Here is a 14,875-nt window from a genome sequence, read left to right on the forward strand (position 1 = left end):
CCCATCAAACCCATTAATGGCTACTCCCAGTGACATGATTTGGTTTTTGTTTTCAATTTGAGACAGGATCTCACTCTGTCGCCCAGGCTAGAGTGTAGTGGCGTCATAGCTCACTGCAATTTCAAACTCCTGGGCTCGAGATTCTCCTGCCTCTCAGCCTCCTGAGTAAGTGGGACTACTGGTGTGTATCACCACACCCAGCTAATTTTTCTATTTTATATAGAGATGGGCTGTTGCTCTTGCTCAGGCTGGTCTTGAACTCCTGGTTTCAAGCGATCCTCCCACCTTGGCCTCCCAGAATTCTAGGATTACAGGCTTGAGACAAAATGCCTGGCTTTGTTGTTGTTGTTGTTCATAGGGAATGGGAGGGAGAAATTAAGCTGCTTTTTCTGAGAAGTCTAGAGCAAGCCTCTTCTCATGCTTCATTGGCTAGACCAACTTCGATCTGCCCAGCCCTGAACCAGTTACCAACTAGCGAGGGAGATGAGAGTACCATGGTGAACTCACAATGATGGTGGGGAGGGTTTCAGGTACAGTGGATGTTGGATGAGGCAACCTCAATGTCCATTAGCTTAGGCAAGTAGGTAACAGGAGTGCCATTTACTGAATAAAGGAATCTAGGAGGAAGAATTGTTCTGGAGAGAAGACGATGAGCTTATTTTCAGATTTTCATCCTAGTATTTGTTTTCGCTTCATATAAGAGTCCAGAGGATATCTGGAGCACTGGAGAATTTCTGAGGACATATTCTGAGCTAAAAAGAGTGTGGGCCCAGCACGCTGTATGCTCTGTTAGAAGCCTTCTTCTATTGCCAACCCAGATTCTATCCTAGCTATGGCAAAACTGGTCCTGCCACACTGCAGAAAATCCATGTGTGAATAGTTTTCTGCTCCCAAGGGAATGTTCAATTGCTCCTTACAAAAATCATCTCAGCATGCTACCATGAGGAGGTAGGAGTGCCCTACAAACACTTGCTGCAAAAGCAAGGTTTAACCTGTGGTGTGTCTGGAATTCACAATTACCTGGCAAAGCATAATCTTTGAGAGCTCTAGAGAAGCAGCATAGTGTGGTGGTTTGGAGCATGGATGAAGGAGTTGAAGTGTCTGGGTTCAAGTCTCAGCTCTACCTCTACAAGCTGTGTGCCCTTGAATCAATCACTTAATTTGTACCTCACTTTCCTTATCTGCAAAGTGGTGAGGATTGTGATCATGATAGATTCCACTTCACCATCTTGTTAGTGAGTTAATCATACCTGAAATGCTTCGTAAAGTGCCTGGCACATAGGAAGTACTCTGTACTTGCTTGGTTGCTAATTATTATCATTATTTTATTTCAGCATATCATGGGGGTACAAATGTTTAGGTTACATATATTGCCCTTGTTCCCCGACCCCCCCCCCGCCCCCGTCAGAGCTTCAAGCATGTCCATCCCCCAGACGGTGCGTATCACACTCATTACACTCATTATGTATGTATATACCCACCCCTTCCCCCCCCATATTTTTAAGGAAATAAATTCTCAAGGTAAAATTCTATACCTTTCTTCCTTTTATCGACACATTCTCAACCAAATTGTGTGCTCAGGTTTTGATTAGAATGTTCCTTTGTAGCACAGCCCTGTAACTTGATACAGAATCAAAAGCCTATCCCAGAGGGTGGTGGTGACCTTTAGGGCCACTTAACACCAAAGCTGCAGTCTCAGGCCTCCTTAGGACTTGGCTCCATCTCAGCCACAGGTGGCCTTGTTTAACTGATTACATCCAATTAAAGGGAAGGTCTTAATCTGTCTTTCTAGCACTTAGAATCAGCTAAAATGTTTGACATCACTTCCTGAAGCTAAGATCCCCTGCTTCCTCTTTCCCACACCAGACAAGCAAAAAGACACAAATATTGAAATGGAGGCATTTTCAAAGTCCTTTAAATATTTTTCTTGAAAAGATGATTTCTCCTTCCCCTTTGCTTTTGATATATTTATAAATCACTTATGTAATAAATAATACTGGGGAACTAGAAATATCTACTATAAATATTTTAGGATATTTTTTTCCAGGCTTTTATTGTATTTATAGATTGTATTTGACATAGATGTGATCAAAGTTTAAATACAATTTTGTATGCTGAATTTGGTTTCAGATAACTTTATAAATATCTCCCATGTTGCTATACATTTGTTGTAAAAATTTGTAATAGTTGTATTTCACCATGTTTGTTTATTTTTCCATTATTGAACATTTAGTTTTAAAAATTATATCTCATCTCTTCAATGAGTTCCTTCCCCCCAGTACTTTTAGTTTCTTATTTAGGATCAATTTTAGGCAGTGTAATATCTTGGCCAAAGGGTATGAACATTTTTAAGGCTCTTGATTCACACTGTTTATTCTAAAATGTCTGTCCCCACCAGCCTGCCCTCCAACAATGGGCGAGAATGCCATCGGCAGAAGGCACATAGATTTCATCCCAGTGCCTGTCCAGAGGAAGCTGGTAGGGTTGTTATCACCCTCCCTCCCGAGTTCTCCCCCTTTTGATTGTGATTAAATTAAAAACAACATATAAACTTTACCGTCTTAACCATTTTTAAGTGCATAATTCAGTAATGCTAAGTATGTTCACATTGCTGTGAAACAAATCTGCAGAACTTTTTCATCTTGCAAATCTGAAACTCTGTACTCATTAAACAACTCTCCTTTCTCCCCTCCCCCCAGCCACTGGCAACCACCATTCTACTTTCTGTCTGTATGAATTTGACTAATTTCAATACCCCCTTTAAGTGGGATCATACGGTCCTCCTGAGTCCCTTTTGGAGCAGCACATCTAGGAACTGCAGCAGGTTCTCGAATAACATCACACTGTTCAACGTTGTTTCCTTATAACATTGATAAGGAAAAAAATGGATTCCTGCCTAGGGCTGCTGTCTGTGTGGAGTTTGTACCTTCTCTTCATGTCTGGTGGGCTTCCTCTGGGTACTCCTGTTTCCTCCCACGTCCCAAAGATGTCAGTTAGGTTCACTGGCGTGTCTGAATTGTCCCAGTCTGAGTGAGGGTGGAGGTGAGTGTGGGTGCACCCTGCGATGGGATGGCGACCTGCCCAGGGCTGGTTCCCACCTTGCACCCTGAGCTGCTGGGATGGGCTCCAGCCACCCACAACCTTGAACTGGAACCACTGGGTAAATCATTATCTTACTTGTTTTTATTAATCTTAAAGGTACGTAATAGCTCACATTTGTTTCAATGTTTACTATGAAAGTGTTTTGGGTCTTTATTTAGAAATTTAGTGTTGTTTTTGTAATCAGAAATATGTTGTAGGAACTTAACTCTTGTTTATATCAATTATTAGCCTATGGTAAAATTGGTGTCATTATGCAACATTTTGCTTGAAGTCACACTTTCCAAAAACCTATGAACGATGCTAAGTGAGGACTTACTGCATTTGCAAAGTGGCAGTTCCACAGGTGCTCTGTGAGTAAGAAGCAAACCATGCTACCTTCCTGTCCCTTACTGCTACCGCTCCCATCTCAGTGCCTACCTTTCTCATTTGAGTTCCATATTCATATATCCATACGCCTCTTGCATATCAACACTTGGATGCCTCACAGTCACTTCTAACACAACATAGCCAAGATAAAATTCACTCCATTTCAAGCCTATTCTTTGTCCTCCACGTCACTTACCCCAGTGGATGCCACCATCATTCATTTAGGTGTACAACACGGAGACCTGGAATTATCTTGAATTCCTCCCAGTTGCTTATTGCCAAAGTGAGGTTGGTCCCTGTGCTCTGTCAGTTTCCCCTTCTACATATCTGGCCCATCTCCTCCATCCCACTCTTCATTTCATCTTTTATTGCATGATCATTTGGTTGGTCCCCAATCTGTTCTCCTTGCCTCTAGCCTGAGTCCCTTCAGTCTATCCTCCAACCGACTTCCCAAATAATCTTTCTACAAGAGAAATCTGACTATTGTACTCACTCTTTCACGATAAAGTCCAAACTCCTCAACACCCAAGTTGACTGAAGTTAGAGAAAACAAACAAACAAACAAAACTCCTCCACAAGACTTTTCATGATCACTGCCTCTGGAGCCCTGTGCTGCATGCAGCCGTGTGCACTTGTTTGTAGAGCACCTCTACCCCATCACTGACCCGGTAAGCCTTTTGCACACGTTGATACTCCTTTTTGTGAATACCCTTTCCTCCCTTCTTCTCTTGGGCAATTGTTATTTGTCCTTTAAGGGTCAGATAGATGAATCATCCCTTCTCCAGAAATGTTTCCCACATTCCCTGGCCTGGCTCTGGTGCCCTTCCTCTGCCCTTATAGTCCCCAGTACAGACCTCCATTTCTGAGTCATCCTTAATTGCTGATTTACATACTTATCTGTCTCCCAAACTAGATTTGCAAACTACTTAAGGACAGGTTCTGGATGTTTTTTTCTCTCCCCCTCCAGTTCTTGCCCAGTGCCTGGCCCCTAGTATTACAGATGCTCAAAGCATCCTTGCTAAATGCATGTTGAATGAATTTACCCTCGACCTCATTTCCCCACCACTCTGCCACTTTCCAAGAAAAGGGCAGAATCTTCTCCCTGTTTGCTATTGCATATATGGTGAATTTTCGTAAGTGCCAGCTTTCCTCTTATTTATAGGGAAGTATGGATAATATGGTATCTTCAAAGTAAGGACTCCCATTGTGAGAACCGGAGAGTTACTAACTCTTGCAACCCAAAGCAAAGCCAAGAAACATAGGAAGCATGTTTTCTTGTCATTGGGCCCATGTACATTGTCAAGCTTGCTACTGTCCTTTGTCAGTGGTCTCTAACACCCCCTCGCCCCCCGCACCCCTTCTAAAGGCTCAGCGCCATAGTGAGTAGAACTGAGAAGCTTGGGTCCAAGGGCAAGTCATGGACCCAGAAGTCAGGACTCACTCCATTTTATTCTTCTCTCTTCCTATTGCACAGAGGTGAGTGTGTATGTTTTATTCAGTGTGAAAACAATTTTTTTTAAATGAACAGACTAAAATACCTTTCCTCCATTATCCCAATCTTGAAAAGATTCACTGGATAAAATTGTGAAAGGAATTTTGCAGCGCACGTCTGCATGAGGTTAGAGATCTAAAGTGAATCGCTCCTTTAGCCCCGCTTCTTCCACTGCTCCCGCCCATACTCGCCCCTTCCACTCTCCGCCCCAGCTTCTGGGTTGCTATTGCGATTCAGAGGCATTTGCTTCACAATCAGCATCTCTTCCCCTTCCTTCCCTTCCCACCCTCCTGGGAGGCAGCGAACGAGGCAAAGGAGGAGCAGAGAGAAAGAAGCCCCAGTAGTGCTCAGCCTGCCCGGCTCCCTCCAGGAAGTGATCTTTCTGCTTTTAGGCCAGCCACACGCCTCCCAGCCAGCCAGCGGCTCTAACTAATTAGCACACGTGATGGGAATTGGAAACAAAGTCGCCAACAATAGGAGCGTGGGAACCCGGGCCGCGCCGCAATTACAGCGCCCCTCCCCCATCCCCTCCCCTCCCCCACGGCCCCGTGCCCAGGTCGCCGCCCTCGGGGGGCGGGTGTCGCCGCTCGTCTCCGTTCCGGGAGGGTCTGCACACAATACGGGGAAAGCGTGTTTAGGGACCCTCGGGTCACGAGGGAGGTCAGTTACCCTTTGCCGGGGTGGAGCGAGGGAAGAAAGGGGGCCATCGTATCAGGAGCACACGGTCCCACCGTGGGGACCCGGGACCCCGCGGGACCTGGGCGGCCAGCTGTCGGGGCGCCGCGGGAACGCTCTGCGTCTGGAGTATGTGTGGGAGGCGAGGTCCCCGCCCTTTCCGCGTCCTGCTGCGAGGGGCTGTCTGGGGGGCTTAAGAGCAGCGACAGCAGCAGGGCAGGCGGGCCAGGGCTGGGCGCTTCGAACCCGGCGCCTCTGACCCGGCCTCTCCCGAACTAGCTGGAAGCCGCCCCAAGCGCGTGCACCTGGCGGTCTCCTCGGCCCAGGGGCCTGCAGAGGTAGGCTGACGGAGATTTGCTCCTGGAGTGTCCCCTGACACTTCATTCCGGTGACGCTTTTTTTTTTCTTTTTTAAATAACAGCTTTGTTGAGAGAGAATTCACATACTGTACAAGTCAGCCATTTAAAATGCTTGATTCAATGCTTTTTAGTATATTCACAGATATGTGCAACTATCGCATCAGTCAATTTTAGGACATTTTCTTTTCTTTTCTTTCTTTCTTTTTCTTTCCTTTCTTTCTTTCTTTTTTTTTTTTTTTTTTGAGACAGTGTCTCGCTCTGTCGCCTGGCTAGAGTGTAGAGTGCCTCGCCGTCAGCCTAGCTCACAGCAACCTCAAACTCCTGGGCTCAAGTAATCCTCCTGCCTCAGCCTCCCGAGTAGCTGGGACTACAGGCATGCGCCACCATGCCCGGCTAATTTTTTAATTTTTAGTAGAGACAGCCTCGCTCTTTCTCAGGCTGGTCCCAAACTCCTGAGCTCAAGTGATCCTCCCGCTTTAGTCTCCCGGAGTGCTAGGATTACAGGTGTGAGCCACGTGGCCCATCCAATTTTAGGACATTTACATCCTCACCAGCCGCCCCCCCAACATGTACCCTTTAGCTATCACCCACCCATATCCCTACCGCTCCCATTGCCCAGCACTAAGCAACCACTGATCTACTTTTTTTCTTCAATAGATACTGAGGAGCAGACTTGCTCAGTTGATGGTAAATTTGTGTTTAACTTTTAAGGAAAGCGCCAAACTGCTTCCATACTGGTTATAAATTCCCAACAAGGGTTTCATTTTCTCTAGAGTCTCACCAATACTTGCTATTATTTGTCCTTTTGGTAATAGCCACTCTCAGAGGTGTGAAGTTGGTCCTCAACCATAAAATTAGGAGGTCTGATGAGCCCCAAACTCTTTTCCAGTGCTAGATTTCTATGTCCTTTATGAGTATGAGAACTAGACTTTGCATAGTATATTCTAGAAGGGTCATGAATGGCAACTTACTAAATCAGCTGCTGAAACACAATAGTGTCACTGTTTTCTGTGAAAATTGAAGTAGAAAGTAATTATTTACAAACATGTATCTAACTGATATCATGGAGCTGTCCAAGAAAGCCCTAATTAAGAATCAGCTACTCTCCCCATCTACACCCCCACCCCATCCCCAAATCTCAGCTTTTACTGTTTGTAGCAGACAAGTTATTTCCATACTATGTGATTAAAAAATGACCCTGTATATTCAAAAACATCAACTGGCACTAAAAAACGTTACTCTGGGTTGTGTTGTCCAAACCCAGAGTTATTTTCCTGGAGCCAGGGTGTTTGATCAGGTTTCAAGTTTATTTTGATATAAGCATAAATTCTCATTTATAGGAAACTGCTTTTATAATAACAGTTATAATGTTTCTGTTTACATGATTTGCTGCAGATCACCAAAGGAGTGGGTTACCATATTACATTAAAAAAAATTCAGACAGTATGTTGCATTTATAGCAATGAAAGGGGTGGGAAGACTCCTGTCCTGGCTTAACCTAGTTATTTCTCAAATTCAGAAATGACTGTCATAATCTTACATTTATTTAAATGTAGTATTTTCTTCAACAAAGATATTTACTATGTATAATGATTAAAACATTCTTATTGGAAGAGGTCATGTTTAACTCAGATGAGAAGCTAACATTGCAGGTGATAAATTCACTGCATCTGCACCTTGCTTGGTTTTGCAGTGATTCTGGATCTTGGCTGCATATTAGAATTATTTGGAAAACTTTAAAAACATACCTAAGCTAGACCCCAACCCAAATCAATTAAATCCCCACTCTCAGCTTTTTAAAAAAAAATTTGAGAGTGGAGCTAACTTCAGTGTTTTTTTTTTTTTTTTTTGGCCAGATCCCCAATAAATTCCAAGTGTAGCCAGGGTTGAAGTTGGTCTTACACACTGGCTCCCAAAGTGTGGTCTCAGGACTGACAGCATCATCTGGGAGCTTGATTGAAATGGAAATTCTTAAGCTCAACCCAGACTTAAAGAATCAGAAACACCAGGAGAGGGGTCTAGCGATCTCTGTGTTAATAGTCTTCCAGGTGATTCTGATGTGTGCTAAATTTGAGAACTATGAATCTAAGTAGAAATTCTCCCCTTTGGTTGCACATTGGAATCACCTAAGAACTTCAGAAAATACTGATGCCTGGGTTCCACCCCAAGAGATTATGATTTTAATTGTTTTGAGGTGTGGCCTATGAACTGGGATTTTTTTTTTTTTTTAAAGCTTCCCAGATGATTCTAGTATGTGGACATGTTGTGAAGCATAGAGCTAAACCAGCAATTCCTAAAGTATGGTTCCAAAGATGCAGCATGAGCACCACTTGGGAACTTGTTTGAGCCACACATTCTTGACCTATCCCAGATCTGATTCAGACACTCTGGGGATGGGGCCCCAAATCTGTGCTTTGTTATTATCCTCCATGTGATTCTCACTAAATATTGAGAACCACTGGTCTAAACAGCACAGCATTACGGTCTGAAATTGGGATACACACACACATCATATATATATGATTCCAACTTTAGGGTGAATCAGAGTTCATTACAAAACTATAGACTACAGGACTTGGAGGAGCATAGTTTCTCTGTTTATATAATTAATATATATTATTAAATTCTATTATTACTATTGTAATATACATCTTATTTTTAATTATTTTGCCTTTGTAGATTTGAAGTATGGTCTCATCTATGTCTTTACTTTTATTTGTTCATTTATTTGGGTTTCAGAGGCTTGAACATTTCATTTGACATAGAAGAAATAATGGCTTCCTTTCTTCTCTGTGGAGCCCTTCCCATGGGAAACTTATTTTGAGAGTCCATGGTTTCTCAAGATAAGCAGCAACTTTCTCAAACATCAAACCATTACCACCACCACCTAAAATCATCTCAAAATTCAAATAGCTCAATTTAGAAATTTAACATATATCCTGAATTAATTAGAAAACTACAAAGTTCTTATCAATTGAAAAAGCTTGGCTGATTTCAAAGATACATAGCTGAATACTGTGTACCTCATCATGATCTTTTGATAGACTTGAAGCCAAGTAACTTGTTACTTGTCATTTCATCTATTAGAAACCAAGTTTCTCCAACAGCAAGAACAAATGGTTTTCTAGAACAGTGGGTCTCAATGTGTTGTCTTTGGACCAATAGCAGCAGCATCACCTCATCCTCATGGTGATTCTGATGCATGCTAAAAGTTAAAAAACCACTGTTTTAGAGCAAGAAAACAGGGAACAACTTTTGCCTCATTCTCTGGCAGGGTAGTATTATCTTCATCCAATGACACGCCAAATTGTTCAATGTTCTTTCATAATTCCTTTCCCTATTCTTTCCGTCCTTGAAACCATAGCTGCAATCCAGCTTTATTCCTAGTAGATTGCTAACTCTAGGACTTCTTTCCTCTAGAGAATCTCATTAGATTGTCTTATTCCATTTTACCTTCTTTGTTTTCACAGGCTTCGTAATCATTTTTTGCTGGACCATCCCACTCCTGCCTTGTTTCCTTCTACTCGAGGCACTCTTTTCATTCTTTTTGCCACTGGCACAGACCACCACACCCTCTCCTGCTTCCTCTCTGAACTCCATGAATGCTACAAATAAAGGTAACGGGAATAAAAGCAACCAATTGCTCTTGGTCCATTGCATTGAAGCATCTAATCCTGCACAATTCTTTCTGCACTTACCATCTATCAACATGTTCTTATTCTTACTCTCTGGCTCACACTCAAAAATACAGGTCCTGGAGACCAGATTCTGTGAATAAACACATGGAGGAAGCAGTATGAAAATTCTTCCTAGTGAACAACATGGAGAATCAGAGGGAAAGTGACAACGAAGATAGCTACGATGTGATCTTGTGTGTGTGTGTGTGCGCATGTGTGCACGTGAAATTAAAAAATTCTTTTAGTCAAATTTCAAGGAAAAAAGGCTCTATAAATGTTGCAAATGGACAATAAGTAGTACCAGGACAGTAAGATAAAGTTTTGTGTTTTAAACAAAACTTTCAGAAGAAATAAAGGTAGTTTGAATTAAGTACTAAAAAAATTTAACATGAGCTGATAGCAGAATAAAATTTTGGTTTGTTACCAATTTGAGGAATACTTATTAACATTTTCAGTTTTTCCTAATGCCAAGAAAATACTAAACAAATTCTTAAAACTGGGTATGAAAATTCACTAAGAGGCATATATTTTAAAAAAGGCATATATTTTGCAGAGAACAAAAACTTTTAGCTCAGAACTGTGGATTCTCAGAAAACTATACTTCACGTTTGGTACTCCTGACAAAAACTTAAAAAAAACACTCTAAATATGTATTATAACAATGTTGGGACTGAGGCAATGACATGTGAGGAGGGCTCATATAAGCACAAAAATCAAGCTGTTTTCAAAGATGAATATATTTTGCTTTTTTAAAAATTATGGCATGTATTGAAACCCTCCGAAAAATCCTACCAACTCAGCTTTCTGTCTCTGTTACTTCTTTTTCCCAGTGGAAAAATACATTACTTTTATTCAATATACTACGTATTGTAATTACTAAATATGATGTAACAGACATAAAACCCAAACAGCCAAACTGAAGTATTTTAGTGTTTTGAGAGGGCAAAAGAAAAGTTGATTCAAGTATACATTCTACTGAGGTCCGAGGAAGTGAGTTGTGTTCTCCAGAGTTCACTCTCAGGGAGGATGAGCGTTCAGCTGCTGCACTTGGGAAGGTTGTTCACGGAGGAGGGGCAGCCACAGTCGCAAGGCAGCGAAAGGAAACCTAGTATCAGTGAATTCTGGGGATCTGGTGTGAGAGGTAGATGTGTAGAAAGCCTAAAGGGAGGGGTCTTGGGCTCATTTGTCTCATGCTCTGGCAAGAGGGTCAGTAGGCCCAGTTCTCTACAGTGGGAACTCCCAGCAGAGACAAACCACCCCTTCATTTCACTGTCATTTGACGAATAGCTCACAAAGGAGAACAGGAGAGAAAATTACAGACTGAAAAAAACCCAAGCTCCTCTTAAATGGTGATATTCACCAGAAATACCAAGCTCTTTGTCATTTATTTGGAAAGAATTGTTCTATTTTTTTAGACTTATAATCCATAATGGATTTGGAAAAGAAAAGGCATTGAAAAATATCTTTGGTTTAGAAGTAGGGCTTTTTAAATGGAAAAAATTTGTATCTTTTTGTTTAGTTCTTTCAATTACTGACAAGTGAAATATAACACATTCTAAAAGCTGGAAAATAGAACACTTATCTATAACAGAAATGCCTACTTACAGACATATGTTAAGATTCTATAAAAGTTTTGAAATAGGAATTGTCTTAGCTCAGGTTGCCATAACAAAATACTACAGATGGTGGTTTAAACAACAGAATTCTATTTTCTCACAGCTCTGGAGGCCAGAAGTGCAAGATGGGGTGCCAGCATGGCCAGGTTCTGGTGAGGGCTCTCCTGCTGGCTTGCACACGGCCACCTTCTCACTGTGTCCTCACAAGGGGCAGAGACGTGGAGAGGGAAGAGGAGAGAGAGGGGGAAAGAAGAGGGGAGAGGGGTGGAGAGATGTGGGGAGGAGAGGGAGCTAGCTCTCTGGTGTCTCTTCTTATAAGGGTACTAATCCCATCATGAGAGTCCCATCCTCATGACCTTATCTAAATCTAATTCTCTCCCAAAGGCCCCATCTCCAAAGCATTACATAGGGAGTTAGGGCTTCATCATATGAATCTGGGGATGATCCGATAGGGGAATGATATCCAAACACCTTTCATTTCTTTTTTTCCTTCTTGTAAATGGAGTATTACCTGGCCACACTAGCCTTTGAGTACAAAGGAGGTCACATTAATGCCCAAATTCCAATCACCCTTACTTAACCCTTCCTGCCAGACTGTAGGACTTTGGCCCCTTTCTAAGTTCTCAGCCCCACCTAGGCAGTGCCTCACTGATGTTCAGGACAGAGTTCACCACTGTTTGTCAGCAACATCCTCCTCGTGAAGGCCTGTGCTGCCGCCTCTACAGCCAGGCCCTCCTTATGCCTGCTGCTTTGCCAAGCCCCTGGCCTCCACTGGTACACCTCCCTGCAGCCTCAGAGTGCCATTTTGGCAGCATGTATACACACGTGTTGGTGGTGTGGGGTGGTGGTGCAGAATGACCGTGTCCTGGCTCTCTGCAGCATATTGCCACCCCGGTGCTGATGCAGCATTGTTTTTCTTACCATAATTATCTATCATACAAATAGCTCCTTTAACTTCTGGTCCTAAGCCTTTTCTCTACTGAGACTCAAAATCTATCCCCTTGATTCTTCTTTTCTTTTGTATCTCTGCCCTGTGCTCCTGAATCAAAAGGTAAAAACTTAAAAAAAAAAATTCTTTTTCAACCCCAAACCAAAGCTCCAGCATGTAACAGTTCAGGCAAATAGATGATTTAGGGCTGTGGTCCCCAACCCTCAGGCCAGGCCCCGGTACCAGTCTGTGGCCTGTTAGGAACCCAGCTGCACAGCAGGAGGTGAGCAGCTGCGAGCAAGCAAAAAGCTTCATCTGTATTTATAGCCGCTCCCCATTGCTCCCATCGCTGCATAAGCTCTGCCTCCTGTCAGATCAGCAGCAGCATTAGATTATCCTAAAGAGCATAAACCCTACTGTAAACTGTGGACATGAGAGATATAGGTTGCATGCTCCTTATGAGAATCCAATGCCTGATGGTCTGAGGTGGAGCTGAGTAGTGATGCTAGTGCTGGGGAGCAGCCGCAAATACAGATTATCATTAGCAGAGAGGTTTGACTGCAAAATAAATGTAATGCACTTGAATCATCCTCAAACCATCCCCCCACCCTAGTTTGTCTTCCATGAAATCGGTCTCTGGTGTCAAAAATGTTGTGGACCACTGACTTACGAGTTGGCAGCCTCCTAGTTTCAAAGACATAGAGTCTGTGAGTTTGCAGTTCACCTGGAATCTCCTGCTATACCTTGAAATGTAATAATTTAAAATCATTTAACATTTATTTATAACAAATATCTATGAACACAAGAAAGTAGTAAATTATGAAGTACTTGGAAACCAGATCTAATGCAGTATTGTATCCACAGCCAGGCAACCTAGGAAACAAGCCTTCATTTCCACTGAATGCAACTTGGTACAAGTTCCAAAAAATAATGTTCCCAAACTTCCTTTTGTGATACTCTAAGATTTATCTCATTTAGATCTGTAACTGTCTTGAAAGTCTAAAAATAAAAAGTAGTTGAATTATTTAAATTATGAAAATACACTGAAAATTACTATTCGAATTATTTTAATTGAGAAAAGAATATGCTATATGTTAGTATTTGCATCATTTAACTGAGGAAAGAACACATTGTAAATTACCCTTCAAGGAAAAGAGGGTGTCATGGAATCAAATCAGTGGCAGGAATTCAGATACAACTTTGGGGAAGTTTGTCTCTCTTTGGCTTCGTCTTCTAAAACTGGAGAAAATAGTAACTCCTCTTTCTTGGGTTGCTGTGAGAATTCAATCAGTTATATGTAATGTTCTTCAAATGGTGTCTGGCGTATGGTAAGTGCCATAAAGGTGTTTGCTATTAAAAAGTATTTTAAAAGTATAAAAAACTATTTTTTGAAAGGAATTGGTTTCTCAACTTAGTCAGCAAAGAACTTTCAAGCAAAAGCTATATTTCAGCACCCGACTTAGTAATAATTTTTCTTAAGTTGCTTTTCACTTATGATTAATTCTTTTTGTAGGTCATCAGTCTTTAACCAAAAGCAAGACTCATTCACCCTTATGCTAGGACAGAATTTTCCAAAGCGTGTTCCTTGGGATGGTATTTCGATGGAATATTAGCAGGTAATGTGAAAAAGAGTGCTGTATACATAACCTAAACTTTTGTACCCCCATAATAAGCTGAAATAAAAAAAATAAAGTGCAAAAAAAAAAAAAAAAGAGTTCTGTAGTTGAGTTTGGGAAGTGCTCCGCTAGATGTAAATAAGGCTTCTTTACTGAGGACTTCTTTGAGCCTTTCATACTCTAATGTGCCCCCAGATCTCCAAGAGATGGGTACTCTTCCAGGAGTATTTGGAAACAGATTACTTTATTTACAGAGCATCTTGAGAAATTAATGTTCTGTGAAATACATGGTGGTATTTTAAACGTCCTTTATTTATTTATTTATTTATTTATTTATTTATTTATTTATTTATTTATTTAATAATTACGGAGCAGTCCATTGTGAAGTAATTCACTGGCAGGAGCCAGAAAAATCTACCAAAGCTTCTTTGTAAATAGCCCAGCAAAATTCAGGATGAAGCAGCCCACGTTATCATCATCATCATCACTTATAAGCATAAAGCATAACATTTGTATAGCACTTGACAAAATGCCTTCTCTCATTTTCAAAAACCAAAACAAATGCTAAGGTATTATTCTGATTTTATGGATGAAGAAACTGAGGCTCGGAGGGGAGTGGTGTGGCGATGAGCTCAAAGTCACACAGCTAGTAAAGGGTGACTCAAACCTAGGTAGGCGACTTGCAATCCTCTCCTTTCCCCACTGTACCACACTGCTGCCTGTTGGGTTTCCAATTAAACAATTCCTTCAAGGCAAACACCAAGGCATCTTACATCTGACCTCAATTAGGAGAGTTGATAGTGGAAGTGCACTTTTGCATGGCATGACATGCCACAAGGCAATCTGGTGTTTGAAACACAGCATCTAGAGAAAGCAGCAATCATGAGGAACACAGGAAAACTGGCACTTAGTCAAAATTCTGGTGTGACAGTTTTGGGTGACTCTATCTTGTGTTCTTATAAAGGAGCCATCTCTGAACTCTGGAAGCACATAGCTTATTTATACATGTCTTTATAGCACTATATGCTCAGGAGATGTTTCTAA

The 14,875-nt window shown here is 41.7% G+C and overlaps 1 long non-coding RNA gene across 1 annotated transcript in view; it reads left to right on the forward strand.

Annotated features, from left to right (window-relative positions):
• LOC123644981 overlaps positions 1–13,874 on the forward strand; it is a 51,589-nt gene extending 37,715 nt beyond the window's left edge. Inside the window, exon 6 of the long non-coding RNA XR_006737347.1 lies at positions 13,729–13,874. This is a non-coding gene — a long non-coding RNA (uncharacterized LOC123644981). The remainder of the gene's footprint in view (positions 1–13,728) is intronic.
• The last annotated feature ends 1,001 nt before the right edge of the window (positions 13,875–14,875 follow it).

The sequence above is a fragment of the Lemur catta genome, chromosome 9, assembly GCF_020740605.2.
Source record: "Lemur catta isolate mLemCat1 chromosome 9, mLemCat1.pri, whole genome shotgun sequence".
In the NCBI taxonomy this organism is placed as follows: Eukaryota; Metazoa; Chordata; class Mammalia; order Primates; family Lemuridae; genus Lemur; species Lemur catta.